This window comes from Urtica dioica, chromosome 8 (assembly GCF_054948205.1).
Source record: "Urtica dioica subsp. dioica isolate 48M chromosome 8, U.dioica_male_clone48M_v1_H2, whole genome shotgun sequence".
Classification (NCBI taxonomy): Eukaryota; Viridiplantae; Streptophyta; class Magnoliopsida; order Rosales; family Urticaceae; genus Urtica; species Urtica dioica.
Window position 1 is genome coordinate 45,395,897 of NC_142763.1, and position 25,929 is coordinate 45,421,825.

Consider the following 25,929-nt stretch of genomic DNA (forward strand, 5'->3'; position numbering starts at 1 on the left):
GAGATCATCGGGGGTGTCAACTTTCAACCTCTCGATATTGTCACGGGGGTCTAGCTCCCCGAACTGCCGTGCGTCTTTATGATCACACGGGTAGTCGTCTTCTAGCTGGTAGATCGTGTTAACCCTTTTTTAAGCGAGCTTGCCATCCACGCCTTGGACATAGCATATCCTTGCTTGGGTTGGATCACCAGCCATGACGCCGATCCCCTCTTCGGTGGGGAATTTTACTAGTAGGTGATATGTGGATGTGATGGCCCTTAGTCTGTTCAACGTGGGTCACCCAATGATAACATTGTAGGGCGACTCCTGGTCAACCACAAGAAAGGGGACCATGTCAACGAGTTCGTTACCTCCGGTAGTCCCGAAGGTGACTGGCAAATCAATGATTCCTTCAGTCATGACTTTTTCTCCCGTGAACCCAAACAGAGGTGTCTGAGTCGGGACAGGGCGGAGCCCCCCGAGTTTCATGCGCTCTAGGGTGGTTTAAAAGATTATATCGGCTACGCTGCCGTTATCAATAAGAACTCTTTTTACCAAGTTGTTGGCCACCTGGGCCTTAAGGACTATTGCATCATTGTGCGGGTGCACACCTCGCTTAGCCTCTTCATTGGTGAATTGTATTGTCTCGTGAGGTACGGACGGAGGTTCCTCATAGGTGAGGTTAACCTGCCCGGCAAGGCCTTCTTGAGAGGCAGCTCTGAGGAGCTTTTTCCTTTGCCGGGCCGAGTCCCCGTCTTGTAGGCCACCTAGAATGGTGGTGACGACATGGAGTTGCGCATCAGCCGTAGCCGCGACCGCTGTACGGTCGGTGTTAGCGTTGGCCCCTCCACCTTTCTCAGGCTGTGGCCTGTTGTTGGTGGGGACTGCCGCTCCTACCATGCGAAGGACAAACTCTTTGAGCTCTCCCTTCTGGATTAATGTCTCAATTTGCTTCCTAAGATGGAAGCATTGTGCGGTCGTGTGACCGTAATCCCGGTGGAACTCACAATAACGGGACCGGTCGCGAGATGTGGGGCCGCCTTTCATTGGAGCCGGAGCGGTGGACTTGTTACGCGCCACAGCGTAGATTTGCTCTACCGGGGCGTTCAAGGGAGTGTAACTCGAGTAGTCTCTAAAATTGCTCGCAAGGCGTGGCTTTTGAGACATAGGGGGTCGGCTATCGGTAGCTTGACCGCCCTTGTTCACTCTTTTGCGAGGGTTGCCTGGCTCGCTGCCGGACTCCTCTCGACGGCGGGAGCTTTGGTTACCGCTTCTGTGGCCGTCGAGGTAGTCTTTCACCCCCATGAAGGTTTTGGCTCGGTTCATTAACTCGGCCATCGTAGAAGGAACTCTGCCGACGACGGACTTTAAGAAGTCTCCGGTGGGCAAGCCTTCGATGATGGCTGTGATTGCGTCACTGTCGTCAAAGCGGTCAACCTTATTGGATTCTGCGGTGAACGGGTGAGATACTGTCTCAAGGACTCGTTATTCTCTTGCCTGATCGACCATAAGTACATCTTGGTCTTCTTTTGGACCATGGATGTAGCAAATCGTGCTAGGAACATGTCCTTCAGGTCTTTGAATGATTGGACGCTTCCCGGTCTTAAATTCTTAAACCACTCAAAACCGGGTCCGGTGAGGGTAAGACTAAAAGCTTGGCATAGAGCCCCAGGTGAAATGCCTTGCATCGTCATCCAAGTTTCGTAATGTTGGATGTGATACGTGGGATCAGTTTTCCCATTGTAGAGAGGGAGATTCGGGAGTTTGAAGTTTCCCGTGCACACCTCAGCAAGGATTTGGGCGGTGAAGGGAGAGGAATGTTCTTCTACGACCCCGTATGTATCACCGGCCAAGCCCCCTTCATGCAGGTCACGCACCTCATTACGAAGATTGTGAATCATGGTGGCGACGTCGAGGCCAGTGTTGGGGGTCACTCCTTGTTCAGGAGGAGTCACATGTCGCCTTTCATTCGACCCTTGAGCCGTGCGAGGGTCCCAATTGATGCAGGGTTGTGACCCTTGCGAGCACTTAGCCTCTCCCGGAGGTCTTCGCCACGGTCCTTCCGTTGGGTGGTAAGTTGATCCCTAAGATCCGGCCCGGCGGTATGGGGGTGTGAGCTTCGAGCCACACGCCTTACTCACCGAGTTGTTGGACCTTCCCTGACATTGCCTCTTTGACCGAGTCGGTCATAGGCTGAACGTCGGGAGGTCTCTTCTTGAGAAGAGATCAGTATTGCCTTTGTTTTCGACGGACCGGCTTCGATCTCAACATGGAGTTCCCCGTCTTTGGTGAGAGAAGTCTCGACGTCCGCCGAAATTTCTGAGCCTTCATAGTCGGGGTCATAGTCATGTTCCTCGTCCATGAGGTCCTCGGATTCCCCGTGGGGGGCGCCTTGCGCAGGCGCCTTGCCCGCCAGTTGGCGGTGGTACCTTGCGGTAGCTATTTTTAGCTGGCGGATTTTGTCCTCCATTTCAAGGATGCGGTCGTCCCGACTGTCCTGAAGTGGAGGGGGCGACGGAGTGTGACTCTCGTCGTTGAGAGACTCCTCGTCACCTTGCGCTCGGGAGCGTAGGAAGTATTTCTTCACCGCTGTTGCTTTTTCGGGGTTATTCACGCCCTCAGAACGAATGGGTGGTTGACCACTCATGTCTTTCTCGAGTCGAGAAGAAAGGGGTCGAGCTGTAGAATGGATTTCGGGCTGTGTAAGTCGGGAAGTCCCCTCCTTCTAGCGCCAAAATGTTGTCGCACGAAAAAGAACAACGATTAGATACCTCGGGCGGTTCGATCCAAGGCCGGACCAAGTGACCGCGCCCGGGCAAAAAATGGGAGCTCGTAGACCGAGCTGCACCCTCCAGACCCTGAGGTGTGTTTTGGGGGGTGTGACCGCGCCAAAGGTTGGCTGCCTACGTACCCTTTAGTCGGGATTAGGTCAGAACATAGTTCAATTTGTATGTTGAGGGCTATCTTGGGCTCGAAGGCTTGAGAATAAAAGGCTTTGGAGTAGGACCCGGCTCGTAGCTTCTAGTGAAGACTTTAGAGGGGTCGCTTGCCTCGTAGCTCAGAGTTCTAGCTCAATGACCAAGAAGATGGAAAGCAGTGTGTACTGCAGAAGCTCGGGTCGCAGAAAAAGAGCGCGCTCCCTCTCGTGGAGGGGGGTCCTTGTATTTCTGAGCCGAGGGAGGAGGAGCGCACGCTCCTGGAAATATCACAAGAGTGCGGGAGAGGAGAGAATTTTCGAGTGAGGAGTGTTGTGTGAGAATTGGGATGATCTTCCCTCCTCCTAGGGGGGGGGGTATATATAGTTGTGGAGAGAGGCCTTGGGCCGGCCCCTTGAGGCCCACCGGGTGGCCGGGAGCGGGGCGCGCAAGGCACAACGCCCAGGAGGGCGCAGGGCGCGCAGGGCATGTCGCCTGGATGGGAGCGGGGCGCGAGACTTGGCAGGGCGCGGCGTGCCCGGCAGCGGGAGTGCCCGGCCGAGGCAACAGGAGCACTCGGCCGGGGCAGCAGGGCGCTGGGCCGAGGCAGCAGGAGCGCCCGGCCCGAGGCAGCAGGAGAACTCGGTCGGGGCAGCAGGGGCGCCCCGCCGAGGCAGCAGGGGCGCCCGGACGACGCAGCAGGGGCGCCCGGCCGAGGCAGCAGTGGTGCTCAGCCGGGGCGCTGGAGCGTGCGCGGGCCGGGACGCCCGGGGCGCGGGAGCGTGCGCGGGCCGGGACGCACGGGGCGCGGGAGCGCGCGTGCGGGCCGGGACGGCCGGGGCGCGGGAGCGCGCGTGGGCCAAGCGTGCTAGGGCGCGCTAAGGCCCACTGGGTCAGGGGCGCGGGTGCGCGTGGCCCCTGGGCCGGGGGCGCATGTGTGCGCGCGCCGGTCCTGTTGAGCCGTGGGTGCGTCAGGGCACTCGGGCCTGGTGGGCCAGGGCCCGTTGGGCTTCCGGCCGGCGAAGCCCGGCCGGTCTTGAATTGTTTTTGAATTTCCGGCGTCCCGAAAACGACCGGTAACATTAATGACTCGAGCCAAGACCTTTATGGGAATTGAAGATTACCTCGATAGCCGGAAGGGCAATAGTCAAAGCCCTCACCGCCGAGATGAGCCTAGCAACGAGCAAGGCAACTCCCGTAAACGACGAAACAGAGGGGGTCAGACTTCTAATAGCCGACCTCCGATGCCCCAAAAGCCGCGACTTGCGGAAGACTTTAAGGGCTACTCGTTGTTCACACCGTTGAACACAACGCCGGATCAAATCCTGGCTTTGGCGCGTGACAAGTTCATCGCCCCGTCTCTAATGAAAAAAGCCCCTGCGACTCACGACCGGTCTAGATATTGCGAGTTCCATCAAGAATACGGTCATCTGACCTCCGAGTGCCATAGTCTCAAAAGGCAAATTGAGGCTCTGATCCAACGGGGTGACCTAAAAGAGTTCGTGTTGCGCATGATTAGCGTTGCATGCCCCACCTCAAGCAGACCACTGTCTAGCAAAGGAGGAGGAGCAACTGCTACTGCCAACTGAGCCACAACAATTACCGATGCCAATCCGCAGCTCCACGTTGTAACCATCATAGTGGGAGGTCCGTAAAGTGGAGATTCGGCCCGACAACGGAAAAAACTCCTAAGGGCCGTGGCTCAAGAAGACGATGCTATGCACGTCAACCTTACGTATAAAGAACCTCACGAGACGATGTACTTCACCAACAAAGAGGCCAAGCGAGTTGTGCATCCGCACAATGACGCGATTGTGCTCAAAGCCGAAGGGGCTAATAACTTGGTGAAAAAAGTTCTCATCGACAACGGCAGTGCTGCCGACATAATTTTCAAGTCCACCTTAGAGAGCATGAAGCTCGGGGGGCTACGCCCAACTCCGACCCAAACGCCATTATTTGGGTTCACTGGGGAGAGAGTCATGACCGAAGGCATCATCGATCTACTGGTCACCTTCGGAACTCCCGGAGACATTGAAGTCGTTCACATGGTCCCATTCCTAGTGGTTGATCAGGAGTCGCCGTATAATGTCATCATTGGGAGACCCACACTTAACCGACTAAGGGCTAATACTTCTACATACCACCTACTGGTGAATTTCCCTACCAAGGATAGAATCGGCATCATGGCTGGAGATCAATCCCAAGCCAGAATATGCTACATCCAAGGAATCGATGGAAAAACCGCTAGAAAGACGCTTAACACAATTTCCAAAATAAGAGATAGCGTCGAGTCGACCAAGGTCCTCCGCGAAGTCCACGAAGACATCTGCATGACACCAAAGTGCAAGGTGCCGACGTCCTCATCCCAAACAGGGAGGGACCCCACAAAGTCTGCCAAGTCATACATAACGAGACATACTACATCAAATACACGGACGAGACGCCGATCCGTCGCCTGTGGAATGCGGAACACTTGAGACAGTACTACAAGTAGCCAGCGCTTCCTGTTGTCGGCCAATCAACGATCGACAAGGGAAAAATCACAACGGCACGTCCCGGCCAGACAAGGCCCATCCGGTCGACTCCCGGCCGGCCAAGTCCCGTCCAACCGACTCCCGGCCGGCCAGTTCCCGTCCGGCAGCCTCCCGGCCGGCCAGTTCCCGTCCGGCAGCCTCCCGGCCGGCCAAGGTTTGCCTCGGCCATTGGCCAGTCCAAGGCTTACCTCGGCCAATGGCCTGCTCAAGGCTTGCCTCGGCCATCGACCGGCCCAAGGTTTGCCTCGGCCAATGGCCGGCTCAAAGGCTTGGCTCGGCCATTGGCCGCCCCAAGTCTTGCCTCAGCCACAGTCGACTCCCAGCCGACCAAGTCCCGTCCAGCCGACTCCCAGCCAGCCAAGTCCTGTCCGGCCGACTCCCGGTCGGCCAGTTCCCGTCTGGCCAGCTCCTGGCCGGCAGCCTCCCGGCCGGCCAAGGTTTGCCTTGGGCATTGGCCGGCCCAAGGCTTGCCTCGGCCAATGGCCGGCTCAAGGCTTGCCTCGGCTATTGGCCGGCCCAAGGTTTGCCTAGGCCAATGGCCTGCTCAAGGCTCGCCTCGGCCATTGGCCGGCCCAAGGCTTGCCTCGGCCACGGTCGACTCCCGGCCGGCCAAATACCGTCCGGCCGACTCTCGGCCGGCCAAGTCCCGTCCGGCCGACTCCCGGCCGGCTAAGCCCTGTCCGGCCAGCTCCCAGCCGGCAGCCTCCCGGCCGGCCAAGGTTTTCCCCGGCCATTGGCCGGCCCAAAATCCTTCTCGGCCAAGGGGTGCCTCAATGACCCCTTGGTCGCCTATAAATAGAGAGGTCCGCTCTCTCCCAAAGGTAATCCAATTTTGAGTCCCGAAACTGTTGTCGCACGAAAATGAACAACGATTAGATACCTCGGGAGGTTCGATCTAAGGCCGAACCAAGTGATCGCGCCCGGGCCAAAAATGGGAGCTCGTAGACCGAGATGCAGCCTCCAGACCCTGAGGTGTGTTTTGGGGGGTGTGACCGTGCCAAAGGTTGGCTGCCTACGTACCCTTTAGTCGGGATCAGGTCAGAACGTAGTTCAATTTGTGTATTGGGGGCTATCTCGGGCTCAGTGGCTTTGGGAATCCAAGGCTTTAGAGTAGGACCCGGCTCGTAGCTTCCAGTGAAGGCTTTAGAGGGGTCGCGTGCTCGTAGCTCGGAGTTCTAGCTCAAGGGCCAAGAAGCGGGAGAGCGATGTGTACCGCAGAAGCTCGGGTCACAGAAGAGGAGCGCGCTCCCTCTCGTGGAGGGGGGTCCTTGTGTTTCTAAGCCGAGTGAGGAGAAATGCGCGCTCTTGGAAATGTCACAAGAGGGTGAGAGAGAGTTCTCGAGAGAAGAGAAGTGTTGTTGGCGTCAAACAGGATGTAAGTTGTCACCAGAAACCGGGATCCTTTTTCCTTCCCCAAGGGGGAGGGGTATTTATAGTTGTGGAGAGAGGCCTTGGGCCGGCCCCTTGAGGCCCACCGGGTGGCCGGGAACGTGGGGCTTTATGCCCAAGAGGGCGCAGGGCGCGCGGGACATGCCGCCTGGATGGGGGCGGGGCATGCCAGGCGCGGGACTTGGCCAGGCGCGACGTGCCCGGCAGTGGGCGTGCCTGGCCGAGGTGGCACGAATGCTCGGCCGAGGTGGCCGAGGTGGCAAAGACGCTCGGCCGAGGTGGCCGAGGTGGCAAGGACGCTTGGCCGAGGTGGCCGAGGTGGCAAAGTCGCTCGGCCGAGGTGGCCGAGGTGGCAAGGACGCTCGGCCGAGGTGGCCGAGGTGGCAATCACACTCGGCCAAGGTGGCCGAGGTGGCAAAGACGCTCGGCCTAGGTTTCGCCGGGTCTTGGGGCTGGCTCTCGTTATCACAAGGTTGCCCTTCAAGACGGTGAGCGAGGCTTCCGAGACCGTACCTTGAGCTCGTCGCTCGAGTGCCAGCGGAGGTCGCAGGAATATGACTCATCTCTCGAGAGTCGTAAGGGTAGTGAGAGTGTGGGATGGAAGGGAGAGCACGCTAAGGTCGGTGGTCCCGTCCTTCTAGCGCCAAAATGTTGTCGCTGTTTTTCGGACAACTATTTAGAAGCAAGAAACGGTTCGACCCAAGGCCGGACCAAGTGATCGCGTTCGGGCTTGAGCGTGTCGGACTTGGTATCCCAAGTCGTCCCTTAGGTGTCGGTAGTGTCTATCTCGTCCAAGCACCTAAAAAGCAAGAAGAGAGGTGTGAACTACAAAGTGGAAACAGAGGGGTTGCCTCTATTTACCTCTCCGACGCTCAACATTAGTAGGATTGAGGTGAATATAGAGGGTTTAAGTGTTTAGAGGCCGAGACTTGAGAGAAACGAGCGAGGTACGAGTTCGCCAGCGTTTTAGTACTCAAAATCGGATTACCTGGACTAGGGGAGAAGCCCCTGTATTTATAGGCGACCAAGGGGCGTTATGAACAACCCCTTGGCCGAGTGAGGCTGATCTGACCCTCGGCCGGATGAGACTCATGGCCGAGTGAAGTTCACTCGGCCATTGGCCGAGTGAACGCTTGAGGAAGTTCACTCGGCCATCGGCCGAGTGAATGCCGGACGCCGAGTGAAGTTCGCTCGGCCATTGGCTGAGTGAACGCTTGAGGAGGTTCACTCGGCCACTGGCCGAGCGAATGCCGGACGCCGAGTGAAGTTCACTCGGCCATTGGCCGAGTGAATGCCGGGTGCCGAGTGAGGCTCACTCGGCCATTGGCCGAGTGAACATTGGGTGAAGTTCATTCGGCCATTGGCCGAGTGATGGGCCTAGGCCGAGAGAAGACTCACTCGGCCACTGGCTGAGAGAAGACTTACTCGGCCACTGGCCGAGTGAGTTGTTGGGCCGACAGAGAATGGGCTGGCTTGAGGGTTTCGCTCGGCCATTGGCCGTGCGAGCTTGTCCGGCCGCCCGAAACGCCGATTCCGTCGTCGGACCTCGTCGGGCCGATAACAATATCCTCGCTTGGGTTTGATCGCTAGCCATGATGCCAATTCCCTCCTCGGTGGGGAATTTCACCAGTAGGTGATATATGGATGGGATGGCCCTTAGTCTGTTCAACGTGGGTCGCCCAATGATAACATTGTAGGGCGACTCCTGGTCGACCACAAGAAAGGGGACCATGTGAACGACTTCGATACCTCCGGTAGTTCCGAAGGTGACCGGTAAATCAATGATTCCTTCGGTCATGACCTTCTCTCCCTGAACCCAAACAGAGGTGTCTGGGTCGGGATGGGACGGAGCCCCCCAAGCTTCATGCGCTCTAGGGTGGTATTAAAGATTATATCGGCTGCGCTGCCGTTATCAATAAGAACTGTTTTCACCAGGTTGTTTGCTGTTGTCGCAATTTTTCGGACAACGATTTAGGAGTCAAAGGCGGTTAGACCCAAGGCCGGACCAAGTGGTCTCGTCTTGACTCGAGCGTGTCGGACTTGATATCTCAAGTCGTCCCTTAGCTGTTGGTGATGTCTATTTCGTCCAGGCACTTGAAGAGCAAGTAGGAAGGTGTGAACTACAAAGGGAAAACAGGGGGGTTGCCCCTGTTTACCTCTCCGACGCTCAACATTAGTAGGATTGAGGTGGTTTGTAGAGGGTTTAAGTGTTTAGGGGCCGAGACTTGAGAGAAACGAGCGAGATACAAGTTCGACAGTGTTTCAGTACTCTAATTCAGATTACCTGGACCAGGGGAGGGACCCCGGTATTTATAGGCGACCAAGGGACGTTTTGAGGGTCCCTTGGCCGAGTGAGGTTGAGTCGGCCATCGGCCGATGGCCGAGTGAAGAGCTGGCCGCCGAGGGAGGTTCGCTCGGCCAATGGCCAAACGAACTGCCGAACGCCGGACGAGGCTCACTCGTCCATCCGCCGAGTGAAGGGCTGGACGCCGGACGAGGCTCACTTGGCCATTGGCCGAGTGAAGGGCTGGACGCCGGACAAGGCTCACTCGGCCATTGGCCAAGCGAAGGGTTGGACGCAGGATGAGTTTCACTCGGCCACTGGCCGAGTGAGAATCCTGGGCCGAGAGAAAGGACTCACTCGGCCATTGGCCGAGTGAGCTGTTGGGCCGGTAGAAGGCTTCACTCGGCCCTTGGCCAAGCGAACTTGTTGGGCCGGCTGGGGACTCGTTCGGCCATTGGCCGAATGAACATAGAGGGTCGGTTGAGACTCACTAGGCCATTGACCGAGTGAAGTGCTTGGTTCGGCCAATGGCCGAGTGAACTGGGCCGGCCATTGGCCGGGTGAGCTTGTCCGGCCGCCCGAAACGTTGATCGCGTGGTCGGACCTTGTCGGGCCGATAACATTAGCCCCCCGAGTTTGGCATCGGGCGCAGCCCGTGTGGTAAACTCAAGCAACTGTGACTTCCGTCGCCTCGCCGAACCGCCTCGTCAATAATTGGTAAGCCCGCTCCCTTTAGGCATTATTTTAATATTTTCCGTTGACGTGTTCATCGTTACGCGTGCCAATGGGGTCCCCCAATCACACGTCGGCCAATGGGCCCCCCGAGTATTTCATCTCGTTATTTTTTGACGATCCTTGCGAGACATTAGACGGTTTCTTAGATCGATTTTCACCGCCCCCGGTCGATCACCAGTTTCTCCCAACTTTAGGCTTGATTTTCTTGGACCAAGCGACGATGGGCGTTGGCGACCAGGACCTTCCCACAGTGGACAACTAGCTGGCGGGCGAGGATGATCACCCGGCGGCCGAGAGGGCCGGGCGCGGCTTGGAGAGCGAGCGCGCGGCCGACGATGCCGCCCAGGAAGACTCTGCCGGGCCGCGTGCGGCGAACCCGACCGAGGCGAGCGCCGGTGGGGCCGAGGAGGCTGAGCGAGGCCGCGCCACCACGGGAGGAGCCATGAACAGCCGGGTCGATGCTGTCTGCGCTGGACCCAGCCCCGGTGGGGCGTTTGATGGGCCGCGCGCGGCGAATCCGGCCGAAACGGGCGCAGGCGAGGCCGACGGGGCCGGGAGAGGACGCGCCACTGTTGGGGGAGCCGTGACCGGCTGGGTCGGTGGTGTCTCTGGTGGACCCAGCCCCGGTGCGACGTTTGTAGTGGCGCGCGCGACGAACCCGACCAGGGAGCATGCCGACAGGGCCGAGGAGGCCGACGCCGGCGTGGAGGGGGCCGCGCCCGGCCGGGTCGGTGCCGTCTGGGGCGAGCCCAGCCCCGGGGAAAGTGCCCCTCGTCCTGGAGGGGTTAGGCTGGTTGTGGAGGACGCCGGAGGAGTGGGCGAGTCTCGGGGCGGCGGGTCTGGCGGGATGGGCGCCGGGAGTAACGCGCTGGCGTGGAAGGACGCCGCAGGGGGTGGCGCCGATGCCGGGGAGGACCCCATCCTCTCGGGTGGGGCTGTGCTGCAGGTGGCCGGCGGTTGCGGGAGCCCAGGCGAAACAGTTTCGGCCGGGCTGGGACCCGCGCATGGCGGGGGAGCGCCGCCGGCGGCGGCCGGCGCTGCAGGTGGGGGCGCCGGTGCCAGAGGCGAGGAGCGCCGGCCGCCCACTGCCGGAGAGGAGGAGGCGGCCACTCTGCCCCCACTGCAAACCCTAGGGCCCGATGGGCCGGGCCTAGGTGAAGGGGGCTTGGCTCCTTTTGGGCCGGGTCACATGTTTGGGCAGGACGCATCACATGAGGGCCACATGGCCGGCCCAGTGCTCCATGAGCGCGAGAGGGATGTGCTTGGGCCAGCCCTTGGCGAGATCGACCCTCGGGCTCGAGCGTCCGATGCGCGTCGTGGGCCCACAACTGGGCCGGACGTGCCGACAGGGCCGCCTCCCGCGGTCAACACCCGGAAAACGGGCCCCAATGGGCCGAGCGCGCACACTACGGCTCGAGCGAGCCACTCTAGCGAGCACCACGAGGGTTCGGGCGAGACGTCGAGTCGTCGTGCTCTATCGGTCGCCCCAATACGCTTGACCGCACAGGAAGAAGAACGTGCCTCATCGTTTCCCCTCGGGGAAACGGCGATTCGAGATGGCTTTGATTGCTCCGGCATTGACTTCCTGAGTTCTCTCGTTCGCCAGCTTCAGGTGTTTGAGAAAGCGGTTTCGCATTTCACCAGCGGTATCGTTATTGCGACCGTTGCCCGATGATCTTCCGACTCACCCTCGGAAGGGGTACGCCGCCGTTCACGAGGTGAGTCTCCGTGAGGGGCTGCGATTGCCTTTCCAGCCTGTGATTCAGGATCTCCTAGCCCGACTCAACGTCCATGCAGCCAAGATGTCTCCATCCTTCTACCGCGTGGTAGCCGCCTGCCACATGATGCTGCACCGCGCGAAGGGTCGGGCTGCGAGGGCCGACGACATTAGGAACCTTGTGGCCGTCTTTGACGTCTCTGGGAAACCTGGTTTCTACAAGGTCCAACATTGGAAGCGGTTTCCCATTCTCACTAAGCTGACTTCAAAACATCGTTACCCCTGGGTGTGGGTATCCGAGCCCGCCTTCGGGACAGCGCCCCTCATCTTCGATCCTATAGCCGACTTCCCTGCCGACTTCGGCATCGAGAGCTCTGAGCTCGCGCTGGTGGTCGGAGCAGTACCAGATTCGAGGCGACAGGGGTGGCTTTTCGAATCTCCGGATCTGATGGCGACCACCGGGTGGTTCGCACTCGTCGATGAGGATCCTCAACATTCCGGACCCGGAACGGAGTCCGTGGAGGACCTCGAGTCCGAGGCAGGGGGTTCGTCTGCTCCCCTACTCGACGTGGGGGGTACTAACCAAATATATGCTCCCGTGCTAGTATTGCTTTTCGCTATCTGTGCTTATTGTTCTAAACCCTTTCCTTCTTCTTTGCAGATACCATGGTACGTCGATTGCGCGCGAGAGTGCCGAGGGTAGTCCCTGCCGCTGAAGCCGAGGCCGCGGCTCGTTCTCGAGTTGAGGCTCGTCGCGGGGGATCGCTGATGCGGGCAAGGAACGAGGCGAACTCCTCGAACAAGCGGCCATCGTCGTCGGCCCTTCCTGGCTCGTCCTCCGGCCACAAGCGCGTTCATACGTCGGCGGCGTCAGACAGCATGGATTCGATGCTCCTAGCGGAGGCGGCAAAGCTGCGAGGCCAATGCTCCCAAGGAATTCTTGAGACCCCTCTAGGGGACTTCAAGAGTCTGCTGACAACCAGTGACCTCGATCATTTCCAAAATGGAGTTCGCAACGCCCGAAAGGTATGGCCCATCCGTTCGATCTATGTGTGACCCTCGTACTTGTTATGATAATACGTGCACCATCATCCTTTGCAGATGCTCGCGTGTAAAGAACGGAGCGATCACATCCTCCGGGACTTTCTTCGTAGAATGCAGATCATTAAGAGAGACATGGAGAGCACGGCGGCCGACCATGCTGCCGCACTAGTGGGGGTTCGAACCGCCCAAGAGTTTCAGGCGCTCGAGGAAGAGTCGAGGCGGACCCGCGAGGACTTGGCGGCCGAGAGATCACATCGCATGGCGGCACAGACGTCTCTAGAGAAGGAGGTGCAAGCCACCGACACCTTCTTGGGGGAGACGAAGAAACTTCAGTCGGCGCTGTCGAGCCGGGATGAGGAGTTGAAGATCGTTCATGCTAGACTGTCGGCGAGCGAGATTTCTCGGGTCAAGACCGAGAGGGAGAGGGATTCTTTGCTGGCGGAGGTGCAGACCCTCGCTGAGGAGAAAGAAGATGCCGTGCGATCTAAGACGGACTTGGAGGACGATTGGGACTTGGCGTTGGAGGCAGCTCGTTACGAAGTTGCAAGACGAGTCCGAGACGCGACCGCAAGGGAGAACGCGTCTCGAGGTACAACCTTTTCCTTTTTTAATGCCATGTTCCCTCCTTGAGATGACGAGCCAGAGGTGAACGACCTGCGCCCCCAAGACCCTGCGAAGGCCGCCCAATCGACGAACCGTCCACTTGGCAGAGAGGCTACCGACGGGTCGGGCGCTCCTCGCCCCGAGGATGGTGACGAATAGATCGACTTCGGCTCGGAGTAGCCATCTTTTGTTCTTATCTTTCGCGCACTTGTTTAGCACTTGCGTCGTGTTTTCTTACGGATTTTTGTTATGTTTTTCTTTCTTTCGAAGTTTGCCGTACTCTCACACTTTTCTTGTTGGATTGCTCGTACAACATTGTTTGCTTTAGTTAAATCTTTTTCGTCTGTTATGCGTCTTATTTTCTCGACTTGCTATGCTTAGCGTAATCGATTCGCGCGATGTGATTGGTGCGTGTCTTACGAGCCCGACTTACCCTACCTAGCGTAACCGGTTTGCACGGCTTACTGCCGCACTTGGCGGCGAAGCTTCCCGCGGACGCTGGCTAGACCAGATTTGCCCGGCGGGTGCGACTCTCGGCCATCCATTCGTGACTCGTTGCCTATCGGCGTGTACGAGCTGGGTGGCCGTCGCACTCATCTTCCGGCGAGTACGCTACCTATCGGCGTGCGTATCGGGACGAGCTTGCAGTTCCCAGTGAGCGTAGTACTTGTCGGTACGCGTGTCACATTTTGGGTTTTGACTGTCGAGATCGACGGTCCGGTGCGCGGACGTGATCCACCGACGCCCCGTTGCCCATCGGTGTGCGGGGCCTGGAATTATGCGAGAGCGTCGCGCGAGGGTCGGGTGTCTGGTGCGCGGATCCGACTTGTTGATGTTTTGCTACCTTTCGAGGCGTAAAACGTGTCATTGTGCGAGCTTGACTAGACGAAGTGACGAGCTAGACTAGACGAAGTGACGAGCTCGACTAGACGAAGTGACGAGCTCGACTAGACGAAGTGACGAGCTAGAAGTGACGAAGTGGCCAGCTCGAAGTGACGAAGTGACCAGCTCGACTAGACGAGCTGACGAGCTCGACTAGACGAAGTGACGAGCTCGACTAGACGAAGTGATGAGCCCGACTAGACGAAGTGACGAGCTCGAAGTGACGAAGTGGCCAGCTCGACTAGACGAAGTGACGAGCTCGACTAGACGAAGTGACGAGCCCGACTAGACGAAGTGACGAGCTCGACTAGACGAAGTGACGAGCTCGAAGTGACGAAGTGGCCAGCTCGAAGTGACGAAGTGACCAGCTCGACTAGACGAGGTGACGAGCTCGACTACACGAAGTGACGAGCTCGACTAGACGAAGTGACGAGCCCGACTAGACGACGTGACGAGGTCAAAATCCCAACAATCCGTTAGCCCCCCGAGTTTCTCGGGTACTCGTAGAGAAGACGAGAAATTGTTATAAAAGAAGGTAAAGGTTTCGAAGCGAAATGCAATTCGATTATAATGTTGAAATAGTTAATAAATTACATTCCCAGGCCGTTGGCCGTACTTGAAACATGAAATTGTCTTTTGCTATAATTGAAAACAAAATGAAAATAATTGAACGTCAGGGATGTGGCGCCTTTATTGGTAGTATTGCCGCAAGTGCTCCGCGTTCCACGGGTGCGTGAACACGAGCCCTTCTAGGTTATCGAGCTTGTACGTGCCGTTGTGAATGGCTCGGCGCACACGATACGGGCCTTCCCAGGTGGGACCCAGAACTCCCGCTCCTTGCACCTTGGTGTTTTGGAACACCCATCTGAGGACGATGCTTCCATCGGCGAACTTTCGCAGCTTGATCTTGGAGTTGTAGTACTTCTCGACCTTCCTCTTTTGCGCAGCAAGGCGGGTGAGTGGGTCCGCCCTCTTCTCGTCTATGAGGTCTAGCTCGAGCCTGATTACGTCGTTGTTGGCGGCTTCTTCGTATTCCTCGATGCGCAGGGTTGGCAGCTTGGTCTCGACGGGTACCACGGCCTCGACGCCGAACGCGAGAGCAAAAGGGGTTTCGCCGGTCGCGTTTCGCGCGGTGGTTCGGTTTGCCCATAGGACCATGGGAAGCTCGTCGGCCCAAGCCCCCTTTCTCTCCTCCAGCTTCTTCTTCAGATTCTCCTTGATCGTTTTGTTGACCGCCTCTACCTGACCGTTGGCTTGAGGATGGCGGGGAGAAGAGAAAGTCTTGCAAATGCCCAACTGTTCGCACATTTCTAGGAGGCGCGCATTGTCAAATTGTTTTCCGTTGTCGGTCACAATTGACGCGGGGATCCCGAAGCGGCAGACAATGTTCTTCCAAATGAAGCTCGTCGTGTTTGCCTCGGTGATCTTCGCCAGCGGTTCGGCCTCTACCCACTTCGTGAAATAGTCGATTGCCATGATCGCATGCTTGTATTGCCTCGGGGCCATGGGTAGCTCGCCGATGAGGTCGATTCCCTATTTCGCGAAGGGTCGCGGCACGATGATCGGGCATAGCGGGGCCGGAGCTTGGCGCGGGATGTGGGCGAACCTTTGACATTTGTCGCATTTTTTGGCCCACTCGTGAGAGTCCTTTTTCAAGGTTGGCCAAAAATATCCGAGCCTTAGAAGTTTCAACGCCAAAGATTGTCTGGCGGCATGGTTTCCGCACACCCCTTCGTGCACTTCACGGAGCGCTTTCTTCGCCTCAACCTCGGTCAAGCAGCGGAGGAGGGGCATGGAGTAGCCCCTCTTGAACAGGTTATCCTCCCTCATTGTGTACTTAGTGTAAGATATCGAATTTTAATTATTATTTATGTAAATAATAATTATATGGTAAGGACTAAATTGTAAGGTTTTTGGACCCATTTGAGATAAAAATGAGAAAAGAGGGTCAAGTGGGAGTTTTTGGGAACTTTAGCATTTGTTCTTATCCTTGCCACATCATCATGGGCTAGAATTTTCTTCAAGTGATTTAAATCACTCGGCCAACCCTTGTGCCACACAAACAAACAAGAAAAAAAAATTAAATTCTATATAGGAGGATAAGTATACATTGCCACGTCATCAAGTTGGAGACTTATCTCCTTCATGGAGTAATATCCTTGCCCTGTCAAACACACCAAACGCACTAGGAGAAAAAAAAAAGAGAAGAGAAAAAAAAGAAGAAAGAAGAAGGAAGAGAGAGAGAGGGAACGCGAGGGAGAGAGAGAGAGAGAGATTGAGAGAGCGAGAGAGTGAGTGAAGGAGGAGAGTTTGAGGAGGAAGAAGAAGGTTGGCCGACAGCAAGCCACCGAGACCAAATCTCACGCGCGCGCTCGGACCGAGAGGAAGTGAGCCACCGCGAGCACGCCAAGGACGCCGGACCGAGAAAGACGCCGGGAAAAGAGGGAGTGAGCGCTGAGGAGACCCAATTTCATGAAGTAAGGTGAGAATTCGTTCTTGCCCTGTTTTGATTTTGAAGTTAGGGTTGGAATTTAGGGCTTCTCAATTATGAACGTGTTTGATACTCCTTGAATTGGTTTGATGCTCGAATTGGTGTTTTATGATCCTAAGAATCTTGATTTTGGATTAAATTCTGGGTTTTGGGTGTGTTAGTTGGCCGTGTGGTTGGCTGGAGATTTTGTGATGGTATGTTGAAGTTATTGTTGATGATTCGAGACTGTTAGTGTTGTGTTGGCTGGAATTGTTAAGCGTTTTGTTGTTGTGTTTTGGATCGAAATGATGTGAAATTGTTTGTGATGACGATTAGAATCTGAGAAGTGTGTTTATTAGGAATTTTGGTTATAGTGTGATATATGTTTTTTTTTTCAGATTTGTTATAGAGTTATTAAGTCGTTTTTGTTGCGAGTTTCTCGTCGAGAGTTAGGCTCGGTTTAGGTAGGCTGAACAGGGCTCGGGGCAGTGGCTCGGGACGGCGAGGAGGCTGTCCAAAGTTTAGCGGAGGTGCTGCGCGAGCGACGACGAGACAGAGCCGGACAGCGAGGTTGTCGACTCGGTGATTTGAGACGTCTCCGAGTGGTTAGGGCGAGTCGGGGTTTGTCCCGAGTCTCGACTCGTGCTAGTATGAACCTGGAATTAAGTTGTGCGAGTGCTCGAGTTAGTACGTTATTATTATTATGTTTTATAGTCAAACCCGTTTGATATATGTTGTTAAGAAAAAATAAATTAGTATGTTATCATTATTAAACTCGTTGATTATTCAAATAATTATTTAGTATTCTTATTTACTTAAGTATTAAAAATCAAGTTCGACTATAAGCTCGACTCTTTTAATTTGGAAAAAAAAAGAATATCAACGAGAAATGTTTTATTTACGCACGAAAATAGAAATAAAAGAACGGTTCGACTACGAACCGAGGGTTCTGTTATTTCATAAACATTTTATTAAATCGAATCCAAGATTATTTATATATGGTTAGATATTTAAAATAAACGACTTGGTTTATTTTAAATGAAAGGTTTTTACGTTCTTTTCTTTTAGTTTCGACTTCGGGAACCTATTCTAAGCAGTGGGTCTTGCCCAGTCAAAAGAATAGGTGGTCGAATAGTATGTGACGTTTCCTAGCTTAAGTCAGAGAAGTTATGTCAATATCTTATTATCTTTAGGCATCGATTCTTTTCTGCATCTCTGTTATGTTCTCATGTGTTCTTGATTGCTCGTGTTTGAGACGCTCTGAGTAGCGTGACTAGGAGGACGTTTGAATACGTTCCTTATGAGCTTTCTTTCCAGTAGAAGTATGTACGTTAGTATGCCGAGGGATGAGATACTGAATACGCTCCATGTTCGATCTTCCTCTTCCATAGATAAGTACAGATTGCTACAAGGATAGCAGTGAGCGTAAAGATATTACGTGGACGAAGCTACGTGAAGTAAAGAAAGGACTCTTTCTGTTGGAAGAGAAGGATTCAGGATTCGAAAGAATCGTATCCAGGTAAGTAGAAACATTTCAACTGTATCACAAAAACAATGTGTTGTGTGTGCTGCTTATGTGCTTGCATTTACATGATATGATATGTGATTGTTGCATTTATTGCATTTGCATTCATGTGCATCTCATCTAAAAATGGAAAAGAGTTTTACGAGAAACGAGGTTTTTCGAAAGAAGGATGTGTGTTGTGGATCGTCCATGAATGGTTGGCTAGCTCCTAGGATCGGGGAGTTAGCTACAACTTCGCGAGATAGGATCGGTCTCACGAAGGATCGGGTCATTTGAATAGTTCTGGGAACCTTATGACTTCGATGAGCGGACCGTATGTAGTACTGGGTACCTTATGGTCACGTCAGACCATTTGAATAGTGATGGGCACCTTATGGTTGCGACCTCCGGGCTGTATGTCATAGTGCTGGGCACCTTACAGCTGCGGCGTTAGTCATACATGTATGCGAGAGGACCTGAGTGAACTGCTTACAACACACACCTTGCGCGCAATTAAGAAGAGATTTAAGAAGAAGAAAAGATGAGAAAAACTTGCTTGAGTTTTTAAAGTGAAAATCATATCATATGCATTGTTTCTGCTTACTAGGCGTTAGCTCATTCGTTTTTGTGATACAGGTGAGGGATGTGATTAAAAGATGTTTATACGGTAGCGGGTTGACTAGCGAGCGCTTCCACGTAGATGAGACTTCGTATATGGGCTATTTTGACCTGATGGGCCTAATAAGAAATCGTTTTGAATAATGTTTTGTGAAAGTGGTTATGTTTTGCGAAGTCTGTTTAAGACCTAGAGGTCAAGTAGATTGTTTCTTTCACTATGTCGTTTATGCATGTAGACTTTAAGTCAAAACGATGGTGTTGTGTGTAGATACGAAAGGTTTGTCATGACGTCGTGTCGTTTATGTTTAAAAAAAAAAAATTCCACGTGTTTTCATTTAAATAAACGACTCGTCGGGGCGTGACACTTCGGCGCCAAGCTTCTCAGCTTTTTGGCCTCTTCTTTGTCTTCGGAGATGACTCCTCGCTTAAGGAATTCCACGAGCGGAGTCATCCATGAGGGAGGCGGGGTCTCGTCAACTACCCCTACGTCGCCTCTCGAGACGTAGGGTCGGGCCAACACTTCGATCGGGACGCTGCCCTCGCCCTCCTCGTCTATCACGGATGCGAGGCGAGCCAGGGCGTCACCGTCGACGTTCGCCTCTCGAGGAACTTGGACGATCTCGAACCATGACAGGGCCTCTAGGTTCCTTTGGGTCTTGGACAAGTATGCGACCATGTTTGGCTCTTTTGCGGCGTAGTCGCCCTTAACCTGGTTCACAATCAACTGCGAGTCGCAGTGGATGCGCAGGTTTTGGACGCCTAGCTTGTTTGCTAGCTCCAAGCCAACGATCAAAGCCTCGTACTCTGCCTCGTTGTTGGAAGCCTTCAACTCGAACCGCAGGGCGTATCTCAGTTTTTCCCTATCGGGATTTGTGAGCACAACGCCGGCGCCTGCCCCCCCCCCCCCCCCCCCCGTTTGACGCGCCATCCACGTGCAAGTCCCAGACCGGCCCTATCGGGTCGTTGGTCCTCTTCTTCGACGACTCGATGTGGTCGTTCTCCTTGTCTTCCTCGTTCTTGTTATCTTTGTCTCCCTCCTCAGTTGAAGGTGCACTTGTGAATTCGGCTATGAAGTCGGCGAGGGCTTGGCCCTTGATGGCGGTTCTCGGTTGGAACTCGACCCCGTACTCACCCAACTCTTGGGACCATATGGCCATTCGAGAGGAGGTCCCTTTTTTAAGGGCCTTCTCGATGGGATGTCCGTGCGGACCACAATGGGGTGGGCTTGAAAGTAGGGTCGGAGTTTTCTCGCGCTCATGACAAGGGCGAGGGACAATCTCTCGATTTTTAGGTATCGAGTCTCGGCGTCGAGGAGCGCCTTGCTAACGTAATAGACCGGCCATTGCACCTTGTCTTCTTCGCGTATGAGAACCGCGCTCACGGCCCTGTCGGAGGTGCCTCCCTCCTCGATCTTGCATGGGATCTTGTCCCCGAGCTGGAAGACGGTGCTCACCATCTTTCCCTTTTCTTTCTCGTCCACACCTTGGATGTAGCACATCCTTGCCATAGATAGGTCTCCCAACATCTTTAAATATAAATAAAGAGAGTCTTTTGTGTCAGTCTGGAACTTCATCATCAGGTGGTAAGTGGACGTAATGGCCTTCAGCCGATTGAGGGTCGGGCGGCCAATTATGATGTTGTAGGCGGAGGGTTGGTCCACGACCAAGAACGATACGATGTGGGTGACCTCGAGCCCCTCCCGGTGTCCCAAAGGTCACCGGGAGGTCGATGGTTCCCTCCGTCATGACCCTCTCCACGGAGAAGGCGAAGAGTGGAATCGAGATTGGGGTCGGTGTCATCCCAGATAGCTTCATCCTGTCCAGCGCCGACTTGAAGATTATATCAGCGAAGCTTCCATTGTCGATTAGGATTCTCCGGACGTGGTTGTTGGCCACCGGGGCTGAGACGACTATCGCGTCGTTGTGTGGGTGGAGGACTCGCGCCACCTCTTGGCCAGTGAAGAACATAGACTCGAATGGGGCCGGAGGAGGAGCCTCGTATGTTCAAATAGTCCTCGATTCCCATATATGTGCGGGCTCTCGTGATCAGCTCCGCCATGTCCCGCGGGACTTTCCCAACAATGGACTTGAGGAAGTCGCTCGTGCGAACTCCCTCGGTGATCGCCGTGATGGTGTCCTTGTCGTCGAACCCCTCGACTTTGTGAGACTGCTCGGTGAAGCGAACGAGGTACTGTCTCAACGTCTCGTCTCTCCCTTGCCGAATGGAGAAGAGGTGGGTCTTCGACTTCTTTTGTGCCACGAGCGTGGCGAAGCGGGCAAGGAAAGCCTCTCGCAAGGCCCGGAAGGACGGGATGCTCCCAGGTCTCAAACTCCAGAACCACTCAAAGCCCGACCCTGTGAGGGTCAGGCTGAAGGCTTGGCATAGGGTCGCGTCCGGCTGCCCTTGCATTATCATTCACGTCTCGTAGTGTTGGATATGGAAATTCGGGTCAGTCCGTCCATCATAGGGAGGGATGGACGTCAATTTGAAGTTCCCCACGCAGGGTTGCGCGAGGAGTTGCGCGGCGAAGGGAGAGTATGATTCCTCGATCCTTCCATACGGCCTCTGCCTCCCCGACTCCCTCATCTCGATGATTTGGTTTTGGAGGCTCTGAATCATCGTGACCATATCAAGCCCGTTAGCAGGGCCGACCGTCGGGGCCATGGGGGTCACCGGTCGGCGCTCGTTGGACGCTTGGTCCACGACATTGGCCTGAGGCCGGCCGAGAGTTGCGGCGGGGAGCGCGTCCCTCCGTGAGTTGAGCCTTTGGCGGAGATCCTCCCCTCAGGAGTTTCTCTGCGCCGTCAAGCGCTCTCTAAGGTCCACGCTCGGTGCGTGGCGAGGGGAGGTCGCCCTTGGTCGGACCGTTCGGCGAGCGCTACGGCTATCGTCCCCATCGTCCACAAGAATCGCCCTCTCCACAGCGAGGGGCCGTGTCCGGCCGCCTCTTGAAACCGAGGGGGCGAGTCCCCGGGACTGTGACCGTGCCTGTCGTCGCGCCGGGTGCGAAGGATCGGCCAATGCACCATTGGACCTCTCGGGCCGCGCTTGGTCGAGGCTAGGAGTCGCCTCATCGGTCCTTGACTCCCCCACATAGTCGGGGTCGGAGTCGTCTCGGGCGGATCGATCCTCGACGTCGTAGCCGAGGAGATTGGCGATGAGCGAGCCGTCGACGCCGGGACGGTCAAGAAGCTCCGCGAGCCACCGGGCCGTGTCCTCTCGGATCGCAGCCTCGGGGTCGTTTACCGGGTCTTGGGGCTGGCTCTCATTATCACGAGGTTGCCCTTCAAGACAGTGAGCAAGGCTTTGGAGACCGTACCTCGAGCTCGTTGCTCGAGTGCCAGCGGACGTTGTGGGAATGTGACTCATCTCTAGAGAGTCGTAAGTGTAATGAAAGTGAGGAAATGGAAGGGAGAGCTTGCTAAGGTCTGTGGTCCCCTCCTTCTAGCTCCAAAATGTTGTCGCAGTTTTTCGGACAACGATTTAGGAGTCAAAGGCGGTTAGACCCAAGGCCGGACCAAATGGTCTCGTCTTGACTCGAGCGTGTCGGACTTGATATCTCAAGTCGTCCCTTAGCTGTTGGTGATGTCTATTTCGTCCAGGCACCTGAAGAGCAAGTAGGAAGGTGTGAACTACAAAGGGAAAACAGGGGGGTTGCCCCTGTTTACCTCTCCGACGCTCAACATTAGTAGGATTGAGGTTGAGTCGGCCATCGGCCGAATGAGGCTCGGCCGGCCGATGGCGAAGTGAAGAGCTGGCCGCCGTAGGAGGTTCACTCGGCCAATGGCCAAACGAACTGCCGAACGCCGGACGAGGCTCACTCGTCCATCCGCCGAGTGAAGGGCTGGACGCCGGACGAGGCTCACTCGGCCATTGGCCGAGTGAAGGGCTGGACGTCGGACGAGGCTCACGCGGCCATTAGCCGAGTGAAGGGCTGGACGCAGGATGAGTTTCACTCGGCCACTGGCCGAGTGAGAAGCCTGGGCCGAGAGAAAGGACTCACTCGGCCATTGGCCGAGTGAGCTGTTGGCCGGTAGAAGGCTTCACTCGGCCCTTGGCCGAGCGAACTTGTTGGGCCGGCTGGGGACTCGTTCGGCCATTGGCCGAATGAACATAGAGGGCTGGTTGAGACTCACTCGGCCATTGACCGAGTGAAGTGCTTGGGCCTGCCAATGGCCGAGTGAACTGGGCCGGCGATTGGCCGGGTGAGCTTGTCCGGCCGCCCGAAACGCTGATCGCGTCGTCGGACCTTGTCGGGCCGATAACATTGGCTACTTGGGCTTTAAGGACTATTAAGAATTTTCAAGTAAAATTCTATGAAATGAAATTAATCCACAAGCCCCAAACAATTTTACTTGGACGAGTGGTTTTAAGTCATCACATGACAATGTCAAAAAATTTATTGACATTCATTTCATCCTATGTTCAAAAAGACAATTTTACCCTTTAGAGAATTTTGGTAAAACTTGCCTTGTTCTTGTTTTGACTTAGCTTCTAGTTTAACTATTCATACTCGATATGATTTGTGATAATGACCTCATGGATCCAAATGAACAAAATTTGAGCTAAAATACTTGTACTCAAAAGTTCACAAACCTTTTTCAAGTTCAGCTTAATGTCAACTGACTCCACTAAAGAGTTGACACTGAGAATCTCTCGGTTCAAATGAATTTATTTTCTACTCAAGAATTCAACTAATTGTGATGAGTGGATCCACTGAATATTATCTATGTTTACCCCTCATGAATATCATCAGCTAGTAGAGATTTAAAAAATTACCATTTTACCCTTCTAGCTGTTATTTCCTCAACTCATTTGTCGCTTGTGAATAAGTTATAAACAATGTATTGACGAGGAGCTAACAAGTCACATTGTTTCATCCAAAAGAGTCAAGACTCAATTTGGACACTGGTTAGTTCATTTATTCACATTCCAAGGAACAAAGCATGAGGTCATATACATTGTATTTCAGCAATCGTGTACATGAATTCCATATCTATGAGATCTTCACAAAGTTACTCATGACAACTTCATAACTTAGTACTTCACCAATAGGTCTTGTTAATAATCACATAGTGAATCCGAACTCGGAGTTTCGCAAATGAGAATACGTAAGATGTTGTCAACCCATCACGGGACGACCACGTCCCGGGAATCACGGGGTAACCTCACTCGGCCAATGCCCGGGCCACATTCGAAAAAGGCCGAGTAGTTTCGTCCGGCCGAGGACCGGGCCATGGCCGAGAGGCCCAAGGCCGGCCCACTCAGCCAGGACTCAGCCAACACACGGGAAGCGGAGAGCGCTACGCTCGGCCGGCGCTCGAGAGGCTGAGGTCCCCTCGCTCGGCCGGCGCCCGGGAGGTCTAGCCCCACCTCGCTCGACCTCAACTCGGCCAACACTCGGCCGACTCCCGGGAGGTCGAGGGCACTCCACTCGGCCAACGTTTGGCCGACGCCCGGGAAGCCGAGGCTCGCTGTTATCAGTCCGACCCCGATCGCGGGCGAACGAAGGCCAGACCGCATCAATCGCGCCCCGGCGGCTTGCCTCGGCCGTTAGCCGGCCCAAGGGCCTGCCTCGGTCAATGGTCAGCCCTGGGATACCCTAGGCCATTGGCCGGCCCAAGGGCCTGCCTCGGCCAATGGCCGGCCCAAGATATCATCGACCATTGGCCGGCCCAAGGGCTTGCCTAGGCCAATGGCCGACTCAAGTATACCCTCGGCCATTGGCCGGCCCAAAGGCTTGCCTCGGCCAATGGACGACCCAAGGCTATCCTCGGCCATTGCCCGGCCCAAAGGCTTGCCTCGGCCAATGGCCGACCCAAGGCTATTCCCAGCCATTGGCCGGCACAGAGGCTTGCCTCGGCCAATGGCCGACCCAAGGCTATCCCCAGCCATTGGCCGGTCCAGAGGCTTGCCTCGGCCAATGGCCGACCCAAGTCTATCCCCGGCCATTGGCCGGCCCAAAGGCTTGCCTCGACCAATGGTCGGCCTAAGGATATCCCCGGCCATTGGCCGGCCTAAAGGCTTGCCTCGGCCAATGGATGAACCAGGGGTATCCACACGCCCATGGAGCCCCCAAAATGCTCCTTGGTCACCTATAAATGCGAGGTTCTACCCCTCGAAACAGGTAATCCGAAATTGAGTACTGAAACGCTGCTGAACTCATAACTCACTCGTTTCTCTCAAGCTTCGACTCTCGAACACCTAACCTCTTTTACCCACCTCAATCCTACTAATGTTGAGCGTTGGAGAGGTAAAGCGAGGTACCACCTCTGTTTCTCCTTTGTAGTTCACGCATTCTTTCCTTCTTTTCAGGTGTTAAGACGAGGCAAACATCATCAACAACTAAGGGACGACTTGGGATACCAAGTCCGACACGCTCGCGCCAAAGCGAGATCACTTGGTCCGGCCTTGAGTCTAACCGCTTAAGGCTCCTAAATAGTTGTCCGAAAATGAGAGGCAACATATTGGCGCTAGAAGGAGGGACCTCCCGACCTTGGCGAGACTCTCCCTTCCAATCCATTTCCTTGCAATCCTCGAAAGATGAGTCAAGTCGTTATTACTTCTACAGGCACTCGGGCGATGGGCTCGAGGTACGGCCTTAGAAGCCTCGTGCATCGTCTAGGAGGGTAGCCTCGTGACAATGAGAGCCAGCCCCAAGACCTAGCGAATGACCCTGAGGCCATGCTCTGAGAGGAAACGGCTCGAAGGCTCGCCGAGCTTCTAGACCGTCCCGGCGTTGATGGCTCGCTTATCACCGACCTTCTCGGCTATGACGTCGAGGTTAGAACCGCCCAGGGCGACTCTTACCCTGATTATGAGGGGGAGTCAAGAACTGATGAAGCAACACCCAGCCTCGTCAGATCCTGGTCCGAAAGGACAGATGACGCCCCGGCCGGACCGTCCCATCCGGCGTGACAACATGCACGGTCCATTCTCGGGGGTTTGCCCCCTCGGCTTCAAGAGGCAGCCAGACACTGGCTCGTTATTGGGGAGAGGGCCGCCTTCGGGGACGATGGGGCCGACAGCCGAAGCGCCAGTCGGACGATCCGGCCAAGGGCAACTTCGCCTCGCCAAGCGCCAAGCGGAGACCTGAGGGAGCGTCTGATGGCGCAGAGAAACTCCCGAGGGGAGGATCTCCGCCAAAGGCTCAACTCCCGAAGGATGCACTCCCCACAACCACTCTTGGCCGACCTCAGGCCAACGCCGGGAATCAAGAGTCCAATGAGCGTCAGCAAGCGACTCCCGTGGCCCC